Raw genomic sequence first — 14,728 nt, forward strand, 5'->3', positions numbered from 1 at the left:
CAAGTATACTAAATATAAAGAAGAATGTATCTCTGGATAAATTATGAACTATATATCTTATCATCTCATGCCCAAAGCACTCCACTTAAGGGATTTCATTTATAGATGTTGTTGTTAATGATAATGATGATGACCTTTCACAAAGAGAAAAAGACAAGTGTGTCTATTGCCATACTCAGTAGGAATAAAGTTTTTGTAAACTAATGGAATACAAAAATGACATCCTAATTCTATTATTTTTGTTTTCCAGAACAAGATTTTTTGATCAACAAATTATTTGTGAGTAATGCTTGAAAATTAACCATTTAGTTCCCAGCAATTCCATAAATACTTCAGTGTATAAAGTCTTTTAGAAGGAAGAAATTCAAGCATTGGGATAGTTTGACCGAAAACATTTTACACTCACATTTATTTGGTATAAGTAATTTATAATGACTTTGTTGATTCTGGATTTTCTAACTTTCAGCAAGTATAATGCATTACTATAATGCGTCTATATCATTATTAAAAGACAAATAAAAACTGTTTTGTATTTTAAGTATAAGATATGATCCTTACACTACAAAGAGCTCCTGATAAGCCATTCTGACATGAGATGAAAATGTGGTGCTATAAATAATCATTGTAGGAGAAAATTCTTAATGTAAATATATCTATCAAAACTACAGTAGTTACTAAGAATTCAGTTTAACTATCCTTCATGATAAATGTGTGATTGTTTCTTCAGTATATCCATATCTTCCTCTCCATCCATTTCACCTTCATTGCAATCAACATAAGTGACATTTTTATGTTAGTCTTGCAATTATTTATTTTCCTGTATATGATTGTTAAAATTTAAAATCAGAGGTACTTATTTCCAAAGTACTTCCCCACTTCCCTGGAATTAAGATTTCCTGGTGAAAGAATAAAAATAAAAATTGTTTGGCTTGAGTGGACACCAACTCTTTCTTAAAATTCACAGCGATTCCCTGAGAGAATTGTTGGTACTTTGTTGACCATGGGCTTTTTTGCCTACTCAGCTTTATTGCTAAAAGTCCTGACCTTGCAGCAAGATTCAGGGAGCTGCCACTAAGAGTCGACTCTGGCAGCTTTTCAGCATTGTCACTGACAAATACTACCAAAATCAGGAAGGTGTATGCAGAAGGTTTGCAATGCAAATTTTAGTGTGAATGTATATATTTATGTGTGTACATATACATGTCTTCCATTATTACTCCTGTTCAGTTTGGCATTGTAGTTTTCACGATGGTTGTGAGACTAGTGTGCAGTTTACCAGAAAGTGATAATGAAACCAAAAGAACTTCCTCAAGATAAGTCTCTTAGGAGTTCTGGCAGGAGACATATAAGGCATCATTTAGGGAGCTTAACATCTTCCCTAACCTACTTTAGAAAGGCAGCCCATCTTTTAGTTGGGAAATTGAATACCTGTGTCAGAGACTGGAATATGAACTCTGCTGGTACATGGATAGAAATACATAATCTCAGCTCCCAAGTCTAGTGTGGAAATACACATGCATGAACTGCCATTTACAATATTTAGTGATAAAGTCCTACGGGGTGGAGGAATGGAGTGCACTGACAACTTTGTCAACTTAGTGGAGTAGAAAATGTTCAGGAAGTAACATTTGAGCTCACTTATGATAACTGAATGGTATTTTGCTAAGAAATTAAGAGAAAAAGACATGCCTAGTAGGAAGAATTACAAAGTTAATAATAAAAAGACCAGGATATGCATGGCATATGAGAGGTAAAAACTATGTAGTGTTCTTGAAGTATAAACAGAAAACTTGTAGAGTCAAGATATAAAACAGGATAGGGAAAAATGTCCTTAATTTTAAATAGCCTTGGATGATATGCCAAGGAATTTAAATTTGACTTTGTAAATAATGGGGAGTCATTGAGGTACTTCGAAAAGGATAGAACTGGAAGTAAAAACACCAACCAGTCCCAGTTGACAAAAGTCCAAGAATGAGGAGCACAAAGCAGACAAAATAAGATAACAAAGGAGGGTGAAGAAAATAAAGATTTCAGTTATTATTTAAACAATTGTGTAAAAAGCATTACAAGAAGGGAAAAGCTCAGGATGATTTTCAGCTTTTTGCTTGTCATACAAGGTGAATCATATGCTATTTATTCACATAGAAAATAATAGAATTGAAGAAAGTCAGTGTGTTTAGTTCTGTGTATGTGATATCTGAGGTAATTGACATGACTGATGAAGTTTCAGAAAGATATTTAGACATGAAATGTGGTTCTGGGAGAGAAGAAAGGTAGTCACTGGAGATCAAGAGGTTGTTTATATATAAATGTATTTTTTATATATTTATATATTATACATATATATATATGTATTTTACAATACAATATCAATTTTATAATATAATATCTATTCATTTATCATGCATTAATCCATGATGTCTCATATATTGTCCATTTCTCAATACACGCAAAGTCAGACATACTTAACAATTCATTTAAACATTTTCCAGTTAGTAGTTCATAGTTACATACATGAAATTAGAACATATCTATCTAATTATACTCACCAAAATCTAACTGATTTTAGAAGCCATGAAAAGATGTTATTTGTCTGATCATAAGTTAGGAGGCTATTACAATGTTCCTAATTAATACATTATGGTCTTACAGTAATGTATGACATGTATAGTGAAAAGAGAGCTCAGATCAAAAGAATTTCTTTGATCAAGAAATAAGTTTGAAGTCCATTAAGTGAAATAGTAGTTAATAATTAATTTTTATTTAATTCCTGCTAGTTATTTCTAAGCACTTTATGTTAACTAATTTAATCCTCACTATAACCATATAAGAAAAATACTATTATGCTTCCATTTTATAGAAGAGAAAACTGCATTAAAGAAAGAAATCAAATTTAGGCCAAAATTTATATAATAGTAAACACCTTTCAAACATAGGCAGTCTAGGTTCAAGTGTGTTATGTTGGATTCGTATTTATTACTAAACTTTGCCTAATTCTACTCTGTTTTCTAAAGTAATGTCATACATATTTGAATCACAAAAGAAAAAGCTTAAATCATTTATGAATCCAAATTGGTAACTGCACAGAAGAGGTCTATAAATATATTCTTCTTTTTTTATTCTGTCATGTAAATATAAGCTCAACAAAAATAGATAGGGATTTATGTCTGCTATGCTGTTGCTGTATTCATAGCACATAAAACTAAAGTACTTAGTAAGTGCTTGAAAAATATGTTTAAATTAACAAATCATTAAACAAATTAATGAAACTTTAATAAGTCAAAATATAAGAGATTCTCTTTTAATCAAAGAATATATATTGGCAAACACAAGGTTTTCCTTGTAAGAGATCACTGCATAGAAATCTTTTTTTTTTTTTTTAATATTAGCAAGTGGTTAGAGAAAAACATATGTAACTTACTTAAAATATGCTTAAATACTAATGGAAAATTCTAGTTTATAATTTTAATATATGGGCTTGATTTCAAACTCCTCTTTTAAAATAATTTTGTGATGATTTTAATAGATATTTTTGAAGACAATATGAATAAAAGAATGCATAATTTAAAAAATTGAAAAGAACCTGTCATCCTGAATAACCACTGTTAAACATTTAGTGTCTGTATTTCAATTTAAAAATTAGACTTACATTATGTATAGTGTTTTATTATCATCTTCCTTCTCTGCCTAGTGTACCATCAGAATTCCACATACCATGAAATATTATTTGAACAATTGGGTTTGGGGATAATTTGCATTCTATTATCTAAATATATCACAATAAGTCTTTTTATGATTCCTTGTATTTCATTTATTAATTTTTGTAAATAACATTATATAGACAATTTTGTATGTAAATACTTGACACAGCTCTAATTATATTTAAGAATAAATTTCTAGATTTGAAATCTATCATTATTTTTCTATTGAAAAGACTACCAACTCACTAGTCATTAAATGTAGATTTTAATATTATATAGAATTACCTGTTTCCTTCAAATGTTTTTTAATGTACTGTTTTCTTTTATTCAGGAAAACAATTCCAGTTATATTGGCTCAAGTTAGAGCAATAAGCATTAATAATAAAAGTGAAATAAATAAAAGTTAATGATTTGGTCAAATATTATTCTGCTAACAGTAATAAACCCCTGCTAATAGGTTTAAATTCCCTTTCATAGCTGTTTGTCTCCACTAACTTTAAACATTCAGTGTTAAATTAATTTAGACCTGACTTTTGATCCAAAATCAAATTTTACTACTATACAAACTTGAAAAATCAAGAGATCTTAAATCACAAAATATGAAAAGCCTCATAGCTTCCCAGATAGATGGCAGAAACGACCATTCAAAAAGAACCTACAAGAATAAACCCATTTTAATTTATGTATTTTTTCACTCAAGAATGTGTCTTTATTGAAGAATTTGTAAGAAAAAAGGATGAACCCTCTGTAAAAAGAGGAGCTCTTGCCTCCAAACAGCAGGGAGGAAGAGAAACTTGGGTGGCTTCCCAGAAGTCAGTGTATTGAGCACAACAGTCTCCCCTTCCCTGGCAAGCACCAGAGTGTGTCACACTACAGCTAACAATTCTCACTCACCCCTCCCCACCACTCTTCCTGTCCCAAAACCCTGAGTCCTACAGCCATTTGCCAATGGTTTTATGAAGGTCCAGGGATAGGTGTGCTAAGCTTGCCTCTTAATGATGTCAAAGTAGGTTTTGCTTTGGAAAATTCAATCAGGAATGTAAAACGGTTGAGCTCTTTCTAGTCCAACCAAGGATGATTACATCCAGCCCCTCTGAAGGGAAAGAAAGCAAAGAATTTCACTCCTGAATGTGCACACTGGTGGGGCAAATAGCCTATGTCACAATCTGCTCTTTACTAGCATGGAGAATGGTGTGGGGACAGAGTCCCAGAGAGCAGTTTCCAGGCTCTCCGCCTCACCTGGAAAGGTGCTGGCTTGGATAGTAGATGGCCATCAGCTGTGAATGGTTGGCCATGAGCTGTAACCAGTCAGCCAATTAGTCACTGATATAACTGCCATGACTGAGTTGATTGATTGGTTGGCAGGTAGAAAAGTGGATGGCAGATTGTGGATTTTGTGGATCCTACTTCGTGTGTGTGTCGCCCGGCCGCCAGAGAGACTGGGGTGCAGGAAGACCCCTTGTTGGGGACTGGCGGATGTTTGCTCCCTGCCCAGCTGCCAGTGAGACTATAGTGGTATGACTCCCCTATCTATGGCTCTGTTGGTGTTCCTTTTTGGCCTAGCCATATCCAGCATTCTTATGTGGGGCGCAGGAGCTGAGACCCCGCATGACACCCCGCATGACAAATGGAAACAGGGTTAGAAGAATATATAACATCCATGTGAAAGAGTCACTGAGCTCTAGAGGGCAGAGGGAGCACTGAGGCTTTCTGATTCCAACAAGTGTTCCTGCTGGCTACCCTGGAGTCCTGGAGACTGTCATTCCTCTCCAGCTAGGAGATTGTCCTCAATCTGCTTGATGAATCTCATCCACATTTCTGTCATACCATCTCCTTTCAGGGTGTCTTGGACAAACTTGGCTTCCACAGCCATCTGCAGCATCTCCAAGGCTTCTCGCAACACCCCACACTAGAGATTAGAATAAATAAAGGATGAGTGGTTATCAGGAAGTTCCACAAAGTCCACCAAGGGGTTATTTTCCAATATGAGGGAGACTTTATCACCAGCTGGACTCCAATTGGTGATGCTTGGAGTTATGCCCAAGAACATTTTGAATGCCATCTCGGCAATAACATCTGCAGTTTCCCAAAAGTCGTGGCACCTCCTGACATTTGATGGTGCCAAGAAATCTTCTATCAGTTGGATTCCAATGTTATAGCCTATTTTGTCCAGCTGTTTACTCACATCTTCATCATTTTCATAGTCCTTGTAAAGCTGGGTGACCAGAGCCCCAAGGTGAAGAGCTCAGAGCTCATTTTCTTGCTCTTAGTGTCACGGTTTTTCTGACTCGACAGGGCGCCAGCCCCCCAACCGTGCCTTGCCACAGGTCCAGTCAGCGACCCCTTCGGACACCACCAGTTCAGCTGCAGCCCCTCAGCCTTCCAGATTGCACCCAATTTTAAATTCTCATGTAAAATTCAACTGCATATTGATATCTTAACATTCTTTACATTAAAAAGCAACAATTTTATTCACAGTCTTTATTCTAGAAACCATGATAAAATCAGGAAAGATTTCATCTCAGGAAATATTGTATTCACTATAGCACATACACTTTTACATTAGGCACATAGAGCAGTCATTTTTTTGCATGACAGGAAAATTAAAGTTTGCTCTGTAACACTCAACCGATATCTAAAGCATTATTTTCTATTCCATTTGCCTGGTTTTTCATCTCTTCAGTTGTGTCAAGCAATTTTGGGAATTTCTTACATGTATAATTTAATATTGACCCATAAGTCATCTAACATTGAACACTTTAATCAGATATGCCCACGACTCAGTGTGAATGATTAATCCTCACATAGGCCTGGCATAAAATAGCCTCTAATTTTTGTATTTTATTTTATTTTTGTATTGGAACTGTGAAAATCGAGGGCATTTGTAGCAAGGACAGAAAAAGAAAAAAAAAATAGTACTTTAAGAAAATATATGTAATAAACCTGACCAAATGTGGGGACAGAGCCCCAAAAAGCAGTTTCCAGGTTCTCGGCCTCACGTGGAAAGGTGCTGGCTCAGGTAGTAAATGGCCATCAACTGTGATTGCATGGCCATCAGCTGTGGCTAGTTGGCCGTCAGCTGTAATCAGTGAGCCATTGGCCACTAATATAACTGCTGTGGCTATGCTAGCAGAAAAATGGGGGCTAGCAAGAAGATGGCTGAGCTAACAAGAGCGGATTGCAGAGAGGCGGATGCTGCCAGTGAGAATATAGTAATATGACTCCCCTACTTATGGCTCCGTGGGTGTTCCTTTTTGGCCTCACCATATCCTGCGCTCTTATGTGGGAAGCAGGAGCAGAGATCCCGCAGGCCGCCCTGCACAACACCAGATTTAGTCAAATCAACTAATCATTTCAAAATAAGTAGAAACAATAAAAGCATCAACCACTTTATATTTTTTGGGAAATTATCTTCTCAAAATTATATTATTTCTGAATTCTACAGAAGTTTCCAGAGTTACTCTATGGACTAGTAAAGCAGAAATGTAGCTGTTAATACATTAAAACAAAAAACAAGGAGAGATTGGTGAAGTCCTGTAACCAGATAATTTGTGCAAAGTTAGCTAAACCGAATTATATGCTTTCAATTGTTGTTTTGGTAATGTAGCTTCTTTTCTTATAGTTAATATAATGTTTATCAGCATTGTAAATTCTGAGGATATTTGGCTCAGTTATCTACTGATCTATAATAAACCACCCCAAAATTTTGAATCTATGGATTTTTGAGCAGTTCAGCTCATCTGGAACAGGCTCCACTGATGTCTGAGCTCGTTCATGCTTCTCTCATCAGTGGGCAGCTCAGCCAGGAACTGGATGGTCTAGTGTCCTCAGCTGGGACAACTTAACTGTGTCTCACATGGCCTTTAATCCTCCAGCAGGCTAGCCTGAGCTTGTTGTCTAGCAGAGACAGATTACATTAGAGAGAGAAGTGAAGCATGCTAAGCCTTTTGGACCTACACTTAAAAATGTCAAAACATCACTTCCGCTGTATTCTATTGGTCATAGCAAGTCATAAGTGCAGCACAGATTCAAGAATTAGAGACAAATATTCCACCTCTTGATGAAAACAAGTCTTGATAAGAGTTAAATTACAAAGGATGTATACACAGAGAGGAATGGAGTATGGGGACAAATACTATAACCAATGTACTGTAGAATTTGACTAGAGAAAACTTTTTTTCACAGAATGTCTTCTAACATTGAATTTGTAGCTCACATTTTAGAGTGCTAATGTATAAGGATTTTATCCATTCAGCTTATTTGACAAATATTAATTGAGCACTACTTGAGTCCAGTTGACAACTAACCTTTTAGAACACAAGGTGAATTGAAAATATGTTTTCTGTCTTCAAGATAAGTGGGTATTTCCAATGCTAACCCAAACTAAAATGTAAAAAACACAATTCAGTACAGCTTTACTTGGCTTCCCAGGTAGATGGAGTAAGCTGTTACATGAGTGTTTTACAATAAACCATGTTTTATGTTCTTTCCACTCCTGTGTTCCTCTTCCATGGTGATGCTGAGCTTGGCCATGTGGTTTTTCATACCAATGGGACATTAATCATTACAACAAACCCTATGAAGCAGAAACCCTTATTGTCCTGACTTTAGGAATGCAAAAATAGAGTTTCAAACAGGTTAAATAATTGGCTCAAGAGGTACCCCTAATAAGTGATGAAGTTGGGATATAAGGTAGGTACTGAAACTCCAGAAATTGCAGTCTTATTAGTGGCCTCTAAACCACTCTAGATTATGTAACTTCCAATTCTTTCTGTCAAAATTGTAGCCTATGAAAATTATTGCCTGAGAGTCTATTCTTTCAACATATTTATCTTTGCAGAGAAGAGAGAGAAGGAAAGCAATAGAGCGAGAAAGAATCAAGGGGAATGTTCAGATTGGCGACAGTGTTAGGAGGAAGTCCAAAGGGATACATAAATGCCTGCAGCAAGGACCTGAGCTGTTTTGTTTTAGGAGCTGTGGATACAGGAGTGGAAAAGACTAACACTGAGAAGTCCCCTGCCTGTGTGGAGTTTGAATTGATTCCAGAGGAGTCACACAATGAAATGATGACAAAATTAAAGAATCAATATAAGTTAGATGAGTAATCCGAAGTAGATAAACCAGGTGAAGGGAATCAAAATATGCGACCTCAAAATATGCCACTTTGGAATATTGATTATTTTGAGCTGAAGGCAATTGAGAAACAGCAGGTTCAGAAAAAGCTTTCTATCTTCTCCCTGTTTGCCTAGAAGGAGGACATAAATTTCCGTGGAGAAAGGTACCCTCCCTATCCCCAGAGAAGAGAGCACTTTATCACTGCAGACAAAGAGTCGATGCCAAGTAAGTCTGCATAAATGGACCTTACTGAAATAATCTCTATCTTCCATTAGTTTCCTCCATATATTTCCTAGTTATTTTCCCACAATTTATTGGCCCTACGAGCCCAAACCCTCTTTCCTTTGTCTAGTCACTTCTCTACAATTTAGTACCCTCTGTTAAAATGGTGCATATGTCCCCAGTTTAACCACTTCTTTGGGTTTTTTACTTCTTTTTGGTGAAGGCTGCTGGGACTGTACAATTTAACACATATATTAATAAAAGTATATGCCCTGTCCCTATCGACTTGTCTTATGTCAGTTTAATTTGCGGGTGCCGGCCACTCAACCTGACGTGATAGAGGAAAAGGCTTTCCTCCCCTACAGGGTAATGACATGGAAAGGTCAAGGGCATGTTATTTTGGAGACTGTGCCAGGGAGGACCTCTGAGTAAACACCGTTTTCATTAAGACTTGAGTGACTAGAAAGGTGTGTTATAGGTAGAGGGAGCAGCAATAGCCATGGCCTGAAGTGAAAAGAATGATGGTCTGTTCAAGGCACAGTAACAACAAGGAGACCAATATAGGCAGAGCACCATGAGCAATGGGGAGAGATGAAGGAGATTAGCTGATAGAAGAAGATAGAGACAGGATCCTGGATGGATTTGTATTCCTAGCTAAGGAATTTGGAGTTTAGTGATTGGAATAGAACCACTGAACAACTTGAAGCAGGAGATTGATGCCATTTGATTTATGTACCTAGGATATTTTGAATTCACAGAAATCATCATACATATCCCTCTGTGACAGAAATGCAAGCCAGTATATGGAATTGTGTTTGTTATCTATTTCGCTCAATGAGGAAAGGAAGCCTCTCCTTTCTGAAACCAATTCACCCATCCAACAAGACAATATAGAACACATTTTCTGCAGCGTGTTAGACCTTCAACTGCCCCTGAAACTTAATGTGAATAAAACTTGCACTTATTCTCTTTTTGTAGTATTTTTTGTTTTGTTCAAAACCATGCCTCAAACGTGATTTAGCCTTAATGATTTTAAAATGTAACAAGAAGTGTAGTAAATGTGTAAATTATACTTGAGATATTTGTATTAGCAAACAGTAAATATTTGTACCATTATAGAGTAGTAGTTGTTTTATCTTTTTTTTTTTTAAGATCTGATTCTGAAGGTTGCATTTATAACAGATTGAGGCAATTAGAATAAAGATAAACATCATAAACTCCTAAGGATTTTACTAAATCTCTACAGCCCTCTAAGTACTTTAGTTCTGTTTTGCTTGCCAATTAGCATGCAATGGGGACCGAAAATGAGGGACTGCTCTCTGGTTCACTATAGTCTCTTCAAAGCTGCTGCAAGAATTGAATATTTCAGAAGCAAACCAGACTTGCTTTCAGTTAATTTTCTTGTAATGGTCTTGCCTGAGGGGCTAGTTAGAGGTGTGCCACAAATGTTTGATTTTAATGCTAAAGAGAAGTTAAACGATTTGCCCAAGGTCATTAATTATCACTATAAGAACTGAGGAAAAATTCCAACTCTTACATTGTTTTACAAGAACTGAGAAAATAATTCCAGCTCTTTACATCATTCATTGCATCAATGATTTATATCATTTTGTTGTAAAGCTGTGAAAAGTGTAACATAACTTCCTGATGGGTAACTGAATTTTTCACATTTTACATGACTTTTCCCATGCAAATTTTGGCATGTCATCCAGTGTAGTGTACTGGAAAGACCCAAAAGATTGGGACAAAAAATCAGAAGACAGGTTATAATTTCAGCTACACTTACTGGTTCTTCCAGTTACTATCGCTGCAGAACATATCACCCCATCATTTAGTGACTTAAAACAACAACACTCATTGTATTATTATCACTCCCAGTTCTGGGTTTGATCGGGCTCTCATTTGGAATTTCTCATAAAATTGCTGTCAGATGATAGCTGAGAGTGAAGTTATCTCAAATGCTTCATCCCTCAAGAGTCTTTTGATTGAGGTTAGCTGTTGACCATACCACCTACAGAAGGCCTTTTTCACAACTCTTGAGCTGCCTCACAGCATGGTAGCTGAGTTCCAAGCATTTGTTAGAAGAGATATTACCTTTTCTTATCTAACTTCAGAAATCGTATTGCTTCAATTTCACTATAGCTAAGGACCTTCCTAGATGCCGGGGCAGAGAACACAGACCCTTGCTTCTCTTAATAACAAAAACGTCAATGTCCCCGTGTAAGAAGGGTATGCGGACCTGGTTACAGTCATCTGGGAAAATACGATCTGCCAGACTAGCTAGGCTATTTTGATCATGTTTCTGAATCCCTCTGCGCTTTCATTCTTTCATCTACAAAATGGAAATATTAACTGCTGGACTTATTTCACACTGGGATTATAAAAGTCAGATATTAGGATATCTAAGAAGAGATGTAATATAATTTCCCAACACAATATAAACAAAAGTTGTTATTAGGATATAAATATTCTCTAACATGTGACAGGGAACAAGGAGATAGACTGAGATCTTGGGGTTCAACGATTTGTCTAGAGTTCTTACTAAATTGCCCATATGTGATATGCAATGGAATTAACTCAATATTAAAACAAAAAGAATCAAGCTGTATAAAATGGATTCCAAAAAGTCTTTATTCTTTACAAATTGGAAAACAAATTGTCATAAAAATGAAAATATTTTATTTATGATAAGATAATGATTCAGTGTGCTGTGCAATTGTCAAACTATGGGCATCTTTAAATTTTAATTTTTTTAAATGAAATTCTTGGTGCTTTTGTATAAAACTTCTGTATGCTTCAGTTTTCTTTGTTAGTAAAATCAAAATACTAGTATTTTGTCATAAATATAGTGTTAAATTACCAATTAGAATAAATTATAATTGTAAAAATAAGTAGTAAAAATAACGTGGTGTAGAAATAAAGGTGGAATTTGATTCTGAGTTAGGCTTGATCAGGCCACATAGAAAGCATGAAATAATGACCCAATTTTCCCCCAGGATATCTTAGTCCTTTAAGAGTATCACAGGTTTTATATATGGCTTTTTTTCTATGCTTTTGAATTCTGATGATAATCCTATTTAATCATGGCTTTCACTAAAGATCCATTTTAATGATTCAAATGCAGAAAAATGTGACAGATGCTATTTAACTAAAACCCAGAGAATAGGATCATGGATCAACATGAATGTCCACATTTAAGAAAAATAAATCGAAAACTATATAATTTAGTAATGCATCACCATTGCTTTAGCGAACAGTGATAGATAAGAATAATGTTCAAAACAAAAATTCAAACAATTATGATTTAAAAAAATAATTTTGGCTGAGGTATAAAGTGATTCATTTTTAAATTATATCTAAATTAGTAAACACAATTCATTCTAAAATAAGGAGATTGATTGACTGCATATCTCATCACTGGCATCAATTGAAATTTATACAAACAATACTAACTTTAGAGATTTTAGGGAATATAAGTGTTAGAGTTGAGTGTGATTGAAGGCAGCAATTTTCATAGTCATCTCAAGATATCACCCCTCACCAACAGTGGTTAATATAAGAAATATTTGCTGGGCACCATAGTTCTATGCACATGGTGTGTTTCTTGGATCTAAGAAAACAAACATGAAAGAGACATAAGCATTATCCTCAAAGGCCTTATGCTGTAGTGTGGAAAGTTAAATCTTCCAACAAAGCAATGAGATAAATTTCTATAAAGAAAGAATATATAACGTAATTGAATTGCATAATTATGTATTAGATGTTTGTCTGCCTATGGTAGAGACTAGTTGACTGTTTATCAAACCAGCTTCATATTCTTCTTGGGCACACAGATACCCACATTTTTCACAGCCCCATTTGCAGTTGAATGTGACCACATGTCTGACATTTAGCTAATGGAATAATAGTGAATGTGAAACGTGCCCCTTTTAGGACAAGGTCATAAAGCTTTCCACTGCCATCATTCATGGTCTTTACCTATGCACCTCTCTGATACAGAAAAACAATGTACCTTCCAAAGGTATGTACATGTAGATGATACAAATCCAATTTTAACATTATCCTCAACTTAACTAAAATTTTAGACAAGTTTTTTTCTTAACTATAGACTCTTGACCTCCCTTTTCTTAGAGCATTTACTTTAGAATAATTGTAATGATAAATTCTCCCTCTGCCTCTTTCAGATACAAATCTTCCAAGACCCAGGAATTGTTTCTCAGGTGCCCGAGAGCCATCCCTTTGAAATAAAATTATCAAGAAAAACAGGGCCTCTATCTCCCAGTCTCTGTAAGAGAGTAGAAGCCTAACTTTCATAAGCATCAATTAGCAAACATAGATGGTCTACACATTGACCGCATTGCCTAATGTCCTCCATGGAGTTGAGTTCAATCTCTCTCCCCTGCTGCAGTGGTCTTGACACCTATTGCTCTAGTCATTTTTCTTAGCACTACAGTGCAATGCTTTATAAAGTGCTGTTAATTTTGGAATGGGCTTCACTGTCCTGAGCTTTGAGGAATACTATGATGTTATTCTATTAAGGAAAAATAGACTTGCTTAGTAGCTAATTTATTTTTAAATACAGCTAAAATAAAACTAAATAGGCAACAAGATGATGTTTAGCGCTAAGGTTCTAAAGACAAGCAGATTGGTTTCAAATTCAGTTTCTGCCACTTAAAGCATATGACTTTGGTCAGGCTTAAACTCCTGAAGCCTGACTTTTTTCACCTTTAAAAATCATATAATCATAATACCTGCCACAGCCTACTTATGTGGGGGTTTTATTAAATAATGAATATAAAGTGCTTATACAGGATACATTACTTTTTAATAAATGATTACAACCTTTATTGAAACATGACTATAACAGGGCAAGAGTAAGGAATAGGCAAACAAAGTATTGTGAAGAGCATTTTAAACACAATGCAAAATTGTTTCCTTTCTCCTAAATAATATGGTCTAATTTATAACACTACACTATTAACTGACTCATGATAAGAGATTTTGTTATTAATTGTGAAGATCTGCTCAAATTACCCATAAGAGGAACATTCTTTTCTACACTCTTTACTTTCTTACACATTTTCCCCAGGAGGAAAGCTTTTCCCTTCTTCTCCTCTAGGTTCTTTGGCTAGTCTAATAATTAAATTGACATAATACAGATTAACAGGAGACAAGCATTTAATTTCATACATGTGGGAGCTCACAGAAATATGAGACCTAAAGAAGTGAATAAAGCAGGCCGCTTTTATATCTTTTAGACAAAGAACGATACATTTGTGAAGAACTGACTTAACAAATGGGTTCAGTCTTAGGGTAGCTAATTAGTGAAGAAGTAACAAGGTTTCTTTATACAGGCTGCTCAGCCCTGAATTCCTATTTCTGGAGATAAGGATGCCTTCCATCCTCCTGGTAATGGGAAAGTACCTTCACATGGGAGATTTATTTCCTGTTTTCAGGGGAAAAAAGCAGGGTCAGAGTGTCCTTTTTGCACCTGTTGTTTCTTAACTAACTCCAACTCAAATAACTAATATGCCAAAGTGGTATATTTAGGGGTGGCATATTCTGCCCCTCTTTACTCCTAATTCACAGATAGTAATCACCCCCCTTTCCGTGTATTTTCTTAGTGAGTAGCTAATGATTGCAACAAGAGAAATAGATTCAGCAACATAATATTAAGGTGATATCTCCCA

At 35.5% G+C, this 14,728-nt stretch overlaps 1 pseudogene; it reads right to left on the reverse strand.

Moving 5' to 3' along the window:
* Positions 1-4,865: 4,865 nt before the first annotated feature.
* On the reverse strand, positions 4,866-12,918 carry LOC109435294 (trafficking protein particle complex subunit 3 pseudogene; annotated as a pseudogene).
* Positions 12,919-14,728: the final 1,810 nt, after the last annotated feature.

Source organism: Rhinolophus sinicus, chromosome 1 (assembly GCF_057876585.1).
Source record: "Rhinolophus sinicus isolate RSI-liver-muscle chromosome 1, RSI-T2T, whole genome shotgun sequence".
NCBI lineage: Eukaryota > Metazoa > Chordata > Mammalia > Chiroptera > Rhinolophidae > Rhinolophus > Rhinolophus sinicus.